The following is an 8,780-nucleotide window of genomic DNA, read 5'->3' on the forward strand; positions in this document are numbered from 1 at the left end:
CTGGAGGTGCTAGACCATAACGGTTACACTTTATCCTGGAGGTGATAGGGAGCCATTGGACACTGCCATGAGGCATATGGTCAGGTCTTTCAGTTGCATTATCTCACTGGATCCTCACAACAATAGATGGATGCTGGGGGAAGGATAACATTTTCCTCATTTTACAGATGAGGAAACTGAGGCTTAAAGGATCAACAATTCACCTAAAGGCACACACAGTAAGTGTCAGGGCCAAGATCTGAGCTCAGAACCCACAGTGAACCTGCTATTCATTCCATGAGCTTATGTTGCCAAGAATAAGGCAAAGAAAAGAGGGGAGCATGAAGAGTAACAGACAGACACTGAGGGATCATGGGATGTCTAGGAAATATCACTTAGGAAAGAGCTGTATTAGGGAATCTCATCAAGTGCTCAATCAATACACCAACATACATTTATTAATTGCCTACTGTGTGCCAGACACTATGGTAGGTCCTGGGGATACAAAGACAGAAGTAAAACATCCTTGCTCTTGAGGAAGTTACAATCTAGCAGTGGGCACACATACACACATACACACACATATACAAAATAGACACAAGGAAATTTGGGGGGGCGAGGGGCAGTATTAGTGAGAATCAGAAAACGGAATTAACCTCAGAATTCTGGGCTTTAAACCCTGGCTCCAAGTGGAAGCAGGTGATTTAGATTGTCTAAGCATTATGAAAGAAACTGCCTTCCAGGAAAAAAAAGCCACAACGAGACACACACACACACACACACACACACACACACACACGGAAGGGAGTTTTCACAGAGACAGGGGTGAGCCAAGCATCAGTTGTGAGAACCTTCCAGCAAGGGAGATAGGCAGACTTAGTCATCACTGACTTATGTTTCTTGTCCTCCCACATCCGCTTGTTTCAAATAGCTATATTTTGGGAGAGGGGGATGAAGTCATGGTAAGAACAATAGTGAGTGTATGAAACTTGGAGTAGCTCTGAGCAACCGATGTCCAATCCGTACCTGAATCCTCCACTTCATACCAAACAAGTGATAGGTCTAGCCTTTCCTTTGAGGGGAGTTCCCCTTCCCTGCTGAGCTATCAACCCCTCACACCTTTGGACAGCTCCGATCATTAGTAAGTTTTTTTTTTTTTTTCTGTCTGACCTATACTGTCCCCTCTTCAACTTCACCTGTTCCCTTAGTTCATGCTCTGGGGGCCAAGACAGCCTAGGGTTGGATATATAGACCTGTGAGTCAGCTACCATAGAGATGGTCATTAAATCCATGGGAGCTGAGGAGGTCACCAAGAGAAACAGTTCTGAGAGAAGAGAAGAGAACCCAGGATGGAGCCTTGAGTAACACTTAACAGTTATGGGGTCTGATACTGGTGATGACCCAGGAAAGGAAAGAGAGAAGGGTTGATCAGAAAGAGAACCAGAAAACAGTGGTATCATGAAAATTGCCCTCTATGTGACAGTCCCTCCAAATATTCCAAAAACAGTTCCCATGTGCTACAAAGGAAAAAAGCAAAAACAAGCTTTTAGGTTGGAATCCAGAGTGTGGATAAATTGGGTGGTCTCTTCTCACAGAAATAGGTATTAAGTTACTCATCAGGGGAATTGACACTTAACACAGAGGCCAGATGACTTCTTGTTGGTAATGTTGTTGGGAGGGGATCCCTGCTGAAGTAGGGAGTGGATTAGTTGGCTTCTGAGACCAGTGGTAGGGTACTAGATCCAAAGGCAAGAAGACCTGAGTTTGAATCCCACCTTGGACACTAGCTAGGTAAAGTCAACTCGATGCTAAAGCGATGCAGCACTGGGTCAGGATTCAGAAAGACCTGAGTTCTAAGCTAGCCTCAGATACTTATTAGCAGTGTGACCCTGGGAAAGTCACTTAACCTCAGTTTTTACAGCACCTCTATCTCATAGATGCTGTGAGGATCCGATATTTGTAAAGCACTTGTCACAGTGCCCAGTGCTATATAGGTGCTATATAATTGTTTATTCCCTTCTCTAGCTTTATGAAGTAGAGCAAACCACTTAACTTCTCAGGGCCTCAGTTTCCTCATTTGTAAAATGAGGATGTTGGACTAGATGACCTCAGAAGTCCCTTTCAGCTCTGGGTTTATGGTCCGTTGGCCTCTAAGGTCCTGAGCTATCTATCCATGGGTCCTTTCTTACTCTAGATTTGATGATTCTGTGATGTTACAATCCTAGGAAGCTCTCAAGCTGGGACTAGAAAGGCAGTGAAGGAGCGATTTGCTAATAACATTTAGCACTTCACTTAGCACTTTGCAAACACTAGCTTACTAATTAATCATCATCAACACCAATTTCAGTCTTTGGGAAGCCCTGGTAAGGCAGGTTGACTAGGACTTAGTGAAGGGAAGAACGGGATCCTGAAGGTCAGAGATAGGTCTCAAGCTGGGATTCCAGCCTTCCTGGATTCAGGAGCCATCTCTTTTTTCCTGGAGCTCTGATGCCCAGTACAGCATTAGCAGATTGGAAGGAGGAGAGAGAAATAAGGCACAGCTCCTACCAGAGATTCAAATGGGGGAGGAGATCAAGAGCCACATGAAGCAGGCATACACCTCCATGGAGGTCAATAGAAGCAAATCTATCTACAGAAATGCCTTGGTAGTTGTCTTGGATACCAGAAGAACTCTTTCTGAAAATGAAGCTTACTTATCCCCTTTTAAATTAACTGCTTCAAGTTATGGCTTGGACTGGAAAAGCTGATCATGTTTTCAGCATCTGATCAGAACTGGACAGAACTTTCAATTCAATTCAAGCATTCATTAAGTAGAGTTTCACAATGAAAAGAGCCTTGAACTTGGAGTCCTCAGATCTGAGTTCAAATTTGAACTTTGCCAGTTAGTCTGTGTGATCTCAGGCAAGTCACCACCTCTCTGGGCATGTTATACATGGAGGTGTCAAAGGGCAGTCAACTCTCTGCCCAGAGGAGCTTATCAGACACCCAAAGGTGTTGAGATGAGGTGATAATGATGTCAACGAGGTTCAGTCCCTTGGTAGTGGGCTAGCACCAGCAGGCTTGCAAAGAATCCAGTCAAGAATACTGGATTCAGAGCCAAAAGTCCTGGGTTTACATCCCTACTCTGCTACGCAGTGCTGTGTGACCTTGGATAAATTACTTTACCTCAGTTTTCTCAACTGTAAAATGCAGTGTGAATCATATGACTTGTAAGGTTTTTCCACCTCTAAATCTATGATCTAAAAATCCTCCAGGGGAGGCCAGGTAGCACAGCGAGTAAGAGCACTGGCCCCAGTGTTGGGATGACCTGGGGATCGAATCTGGGCTCAGATACTTAGCACCACACCCAGAAATAACTGGCTGTGTAACCTTGAGCAAGTTACTTAACCCTGATTGCTTTAAAAAAAAATCCTCTAGAAATTTTAAATACTGTAGTGAATTATAAAATAAGAAAAATTTCATTTTCTTAGCATCTTATTACCATTTTTTCATTTGATCCTCAAAACAACCCTTTGAGGGAGGCACTATTATTATCCCATTTTTGAAGATGAAGAAATAGAGGTTCAGAGACATTAAATGAATTGCTCAGGGTCACACAGCCTGATGATCTGAGTCCAGTTTTGCCCTACTCCAAATGTGGGATGCTATTCATTAGATGAAGAAATAGAGGTTCAGAGACATTAAATGAATTGCTCAGGGTCACACAGCCAAGGCGATGAGTCCAGTTTTACCTTACTCCAAATGTGGGATGCTATTCATTAGATGAAGAAGATGGAGTGTTGTCTACATGAGTCTCCCCACCATATGGTGTGGGCTAGCTTTTCCTCAGGCCCTACTTCTCAAAAGAAAGGGTAATTTTTACTTAAAAGACATTGAAATTGTCTTGGCGGCTTGGCTAGCAAAGCCTCACCAGGAGGCTTCCGACTCACAGACCAGCGGCGTGATCAACATGGGCTAGCCCTGGAGTGTACTAAATCGAGGCTGCATCCCCAGTGAAGAGTACCTTTGCCAATCCAGGCTGCCCCTCCCCCCAACTCTCTGGACTTAGCCTACCATGCCACTGAAACTTCTTGGTCTTGGAATCTCACTCCACCCTTGGCACTTCCCGCCCTGGAAGTACCCTAATCCTAATCTTTTACTCTAAACCTTGATTGGCTGGTTTCTCCATTTTAAGGGGAAACACTGAGGCCAGCTGTGTCTTTATACCTTTCCAGACCATGCTTCTGACTCTCTGGACTTTCTCTACTATGTCCCCACAGCTAGGACCCTCCATCCCTCTCCCCACCCTCCTATTTTTCCTCTCCTGACCCTGACTCTTCAATCCAATGACATTGGTCTTCTTATTGTTCCTTGAATATGATTCTCCATGTCCCGACTCTTGACATTTTCCTTGACTATCACCCATGCCAAGAATGCTCTCCCTCCTCATCTCTTTCTCCTGGCTACCTTTAGGTCTCAGAAAATTTCTCACCTTCTCCAAGAAGCCTTTCCTGACCCCTCTTAATGCTAACACATTTCCTCTATTGACTATCCCCACTTTATTTTGTCTATAGTTTCTTTGCACATAGCTGTTGTCTCCCTCATTAGACTGTGATCTCCTTGACATTTCTTATATCCTGAATGCTTAGCACAGTGCCTAATACATTTTTTGTTGTTCAGTCTTTTAGTCATGTCCAACTAGCAGTTCTTTGGACTATAACAAACCAATACTGTCCATGAAGTTTTCTTTGGCAAGATACTGGAGTGGTTTGCCATTTCCTTTCCAGTGGATTAAGGCCAACAGAAATTAAGGACAGGGTCACAAAGCTAGTAAGTATCTGAGGTTGGATTTGAACTTAGATCTTCCTGAGCTGCCTCAATACATAGTAGATGCTTAATAGAGAAGGTCCTGATACATAGTAGGTGGTCAATCAATGTTTACTGATGTGACTTGACTTGGACAGTACCCTCTGGGTTTAATAAGCATGTCATTTTCTTATCTACTTGGAATGTGGTTATGTAGAAGATAAAATAGGAATGCAAAAAGTGTTTTCCCTCTGTTTTCCTCATCCTATGACTCATGAATGCTTGAGCATCCTTCGATCACACTATGGAACACCCCCCTTTCCCCCAGCTCATGGGAGCCTGAACACTCTTAGGAAACTGTAAATTTGGCACCTCCACCCTCCAGAGCCACATGACTACACCCAAAAGTTAATAAGAGCTGCAAGAAAACAACTGTATTAAGTGTCTGCTCCCCTCTTGCCAGGACTGGCCACAGTATCTGATAGGAATTAGGACTACATTAACAGGAAAGTATAGCGGGACATCTAAGTCCAGTGATATCTGAGTCATTGGATTGAAGAGTCAGAGGTGGGGAAAGAGAGATAAGATGTAAAAAGACTGAAGACATAGAAAGAGGCCAGGTTATGAAGGTTTTTGAACACCAAAGAGTAGATTTTATATTTGATACTGGAGGCAATGAGCCATTGTCACTAGTGGGAATAAGCCTCTCAGTTTAGCATACCCAGATATTTTAAAGATTTAGAGGTAAAGGTTAGGCTTTGGTTGAAAAGCATACCCAAACCACAATAATAACAGTGAGAACAACAATAATAGTAATTTAAAAATCACATTTATATAGCATTTTATAGCAGCAGAGGATCTTACATCTAGAGACCCTTTAGCCTGCCCTCCTTATTTTCTAAGCAAGGAAACTGAGACCCCCAAACTCAAACCTAGGCCTCCAGACCCTGAATCCAGGGCTCTTTAAAAAGGATTTTCTTTACAACAAACTTGTGAGGTCAGTTGTGAAAGTACAAGGTTGTCCCTGTTTTGTATCTCAGGGAGGTAGGTAGGCAACTGGTTGCTTACAGTCACATATATAGTAAAGGACAGATCAAGTCCTGGATACCAGACCTTTTGATTCCCAAGAGTAGGCTCTATCCCTCATTTGGATTCCCAAGGGTAGGCTTTATCCTCCATTTGGATTCTCAAGGGTGGGCTCTATCCCTCATTTGGATGCCCAAGGGCAGACTCTATCTCCCATTTGGATCCCCAAGGGTGGGCTCTGTCCCCCATTTGTATTCCCAAGGGTGGGCTCTATCCCCCATTTGGATGCCCAAGGGCAGACTCTATCTCCCATTTGGATCCCCAAGGGCAGACTCTATCTCCCATTTGGATCCCCAAGGGTGGGCTCTAATCCCCATTTGGATTCCCAAGGGCAGGCTTTATCCTCCATTTGGATTCTCAAGGGTAGGCTCTATGCCTTATTTGGATTCCCAAGGGTAGGCTCTATCCCTTATTTGGATTTCCAGGGGTAGGCTCTATTCCCCACACCATGTGATGGTGAACATCATGTGCCTCTCAGTCAACAGTGCTTGCTTAAGAGGGAACTAATGGGTCATCTGTTCTGTTCATCCCCTAAAAATCACTGCTGAGCTTCAGAAATGATTAAATGCTCCCACATTCTGGCAAATAGATATTTATGACCACTCCCCTGCTGAAGGCTGTGGACCAGAGGCTGAGAGATAAGAGGAATGATTCTATTTTACTTTCCAATTATTACTAGGCAAGAGCAGAAACTTCCCTGCAAATTTGATTTATATGTCCAAGGAACCTCTGTGAGCCTGGCAACGCTTAGCAAAAGTCTCATCTGAGGACATAACTTATGCCCTTGAATTCTTCTAGGTGCTTGCACTAAAGAAACCCCCCTGCAGGAAATGAAGTCTGGGCCCAGGAAAAAGAGCCTGGCCCATCCCATCTCAGGGAAGGGACACTGCAAAGATGCTAGGGGGAACAGATGGGTTAGGGAACCTTCAAAACAAATCAGGAGGCACATGAGGTCACACGCCGGCTCAAAATAACTCAGGACATGGCACAGATGGAAGTGAGCTGCACATCTTGATGGAAACGGGGCCAAACTGATAGGCTGAGCTGTTCTACAGTGCCCGGGACCCATTTTGCAGCTTCCTCAGGCTCACAGGCGCCTCTATTTTTTCAACTTAAGTAGACTCTTTGAAGGAAAGCTGGGGGAGTCAGACCTAAAGGTGATAACTTTTTTTCTTTTAAAATAAAATTTTAGTGGTATCTTTTTAAAAAACAAATTACTTACATTTTCCTGTGTATCTATCCTAATGTCCCTTCCCAGAGAACCCTCCTTTATCAACAAGAATAAAGCTGAAGGAGAAAATAGGGTCACAAAACTAAACAGCACACTGAAAAAGTCTGCAGTATTCCACACCCATAGTCCCCCATCTCTTCAGAGAAGGATATGGACAAGAATTCCCTCAGATGACAAGGCATCGATGGAGGCATAGATGGGTTGCCAAACATACCAGTGGATTAGTACCCACAGCAATGAGATGGAGATCCAGCTAATTATTCAGTTTCAGGTGGTAGCTCTAATCCAGGTGCTCTAAGTTCCAGCTAAAATTTCATTTTCTACAGGAAGTCTTTCCCAACTCCCCCCCCCCCCCATTAATTCTAGTGCCTTCTCTCTGTTGGAAAGCTCCAATTTATCCTGTATAGAGCTTGTTTTTAATTAGTTGTTCACATGTGGTCTCCCCCATTAGACTAAGGCAGAGACTTGTCTTTCTTTCTGTATGGATTGACTGATAGCTGTGGGCCACCATATACACAATAAAGTTAGGACTCTGGAAAAGGGGACTTGACATGGTTGAGGTGGGGCAAGAAGTAGACCCTGAAGTAGTTCCGTTTAGGAGTTCTTATTCCTTTGTCTTCTCCCCTGCAAACTGCCCCCCCCCCCAAATTCATTTGGTAAAAGACCAGAAGAACCTGAGAATATTGGGGGGCTTTAGACCAAAATGGTCCCTGATGAGGTTTTTTAAAGGGTAGCCCTCAAAACACTGCTGAATGGGTGCAGTTTGGATGGAGTTTGCAAAGACTTTCCAATGTAAGTCAGAAAGAGTGTTACAACAGATACACTGACTTTGGCAAGTAACAAGTGGAAGTTAGAAAAAAAAATGAACTTTATTCCTGTGGGTCCTGCTTAGATGACTGATTGTTCTAAATTCCAAAAGAGCTTGGCCCTGGAGTTAAGGCTTTACTTTTGGAAAGAAAAAGCTTATCCTAGCCAAAGCACCGAGGACTGACAAACTCTCCTATACAGAAAAAACCAGCTAAGAATCTTTCCCTATTCTGATCCTTGGTGGTCTCTTAAGTTCCCTCTCCCCCTCCTCCCTCCCTCCCTCTCTCTCTCTCTCTCTCTCTCTCTCTCTCTCTCTCTCTCTCTCTCCCTTCTACCCCCAACACCTTATAAAAAATATGTGTAGCCAAGCAAAACAAATCCCAATATTATCCATGTCCAAAACTGTGTATCATTCTATATATTTAGATGATCTCCTTTCTGCTAGGAGGTGGGCAGCATTTTTCATCTTCAGTGCTCTGGAATCAAGGTTGATCATTGTGCTGGGTCATGCTTTTTAAGTCTTTCAAAATTGTTCCTTTTTATAATATGCTATTGCAATATGCATTGCTATCTTGGTTCTGCTCACTTCATTCTGAACAAATTCATACAAATCATCTCACGGTTCTCTGAAACCATCTCATCATTTCTTCCAGCAAAACAATATTCTTCTCATTCATATATCATAATTTTTGTAGTCACTTCCCAAATGATGGTCTCACCTTTAATGTCTAGTCTTTTGCTACTACAAAAAGAGCTGCTATAAATATATTTTCACATACAGTTCCCTTTTCTCATTCTTTTATCTCCTTGGTTTGTAGGACTAGTAATGGCATCTGGGTCAAAGGATTTGCACAGTTTAGTGACCTTTTGGTGCATAGTTCCAAATTTCTTT

This window comes from Petaurus breviceps, unplaced genomic scaffold (genome assembly GCF_028583685.1).
Source record: "Petaurus breviceps papuanus isolate PSGF00001 unplaced genomic scaffold, PetGlider_PUasm1.0 91041, whole genome shotgun sequence".
In the NCBI taxonomy this organism is placed as follows: domain Eukaryota; kingdom Metazoa; phylum Chordata; class Mammalia; order Diprotodontia; family Petauridae; genus Petaurus; species Petaurus breviceps.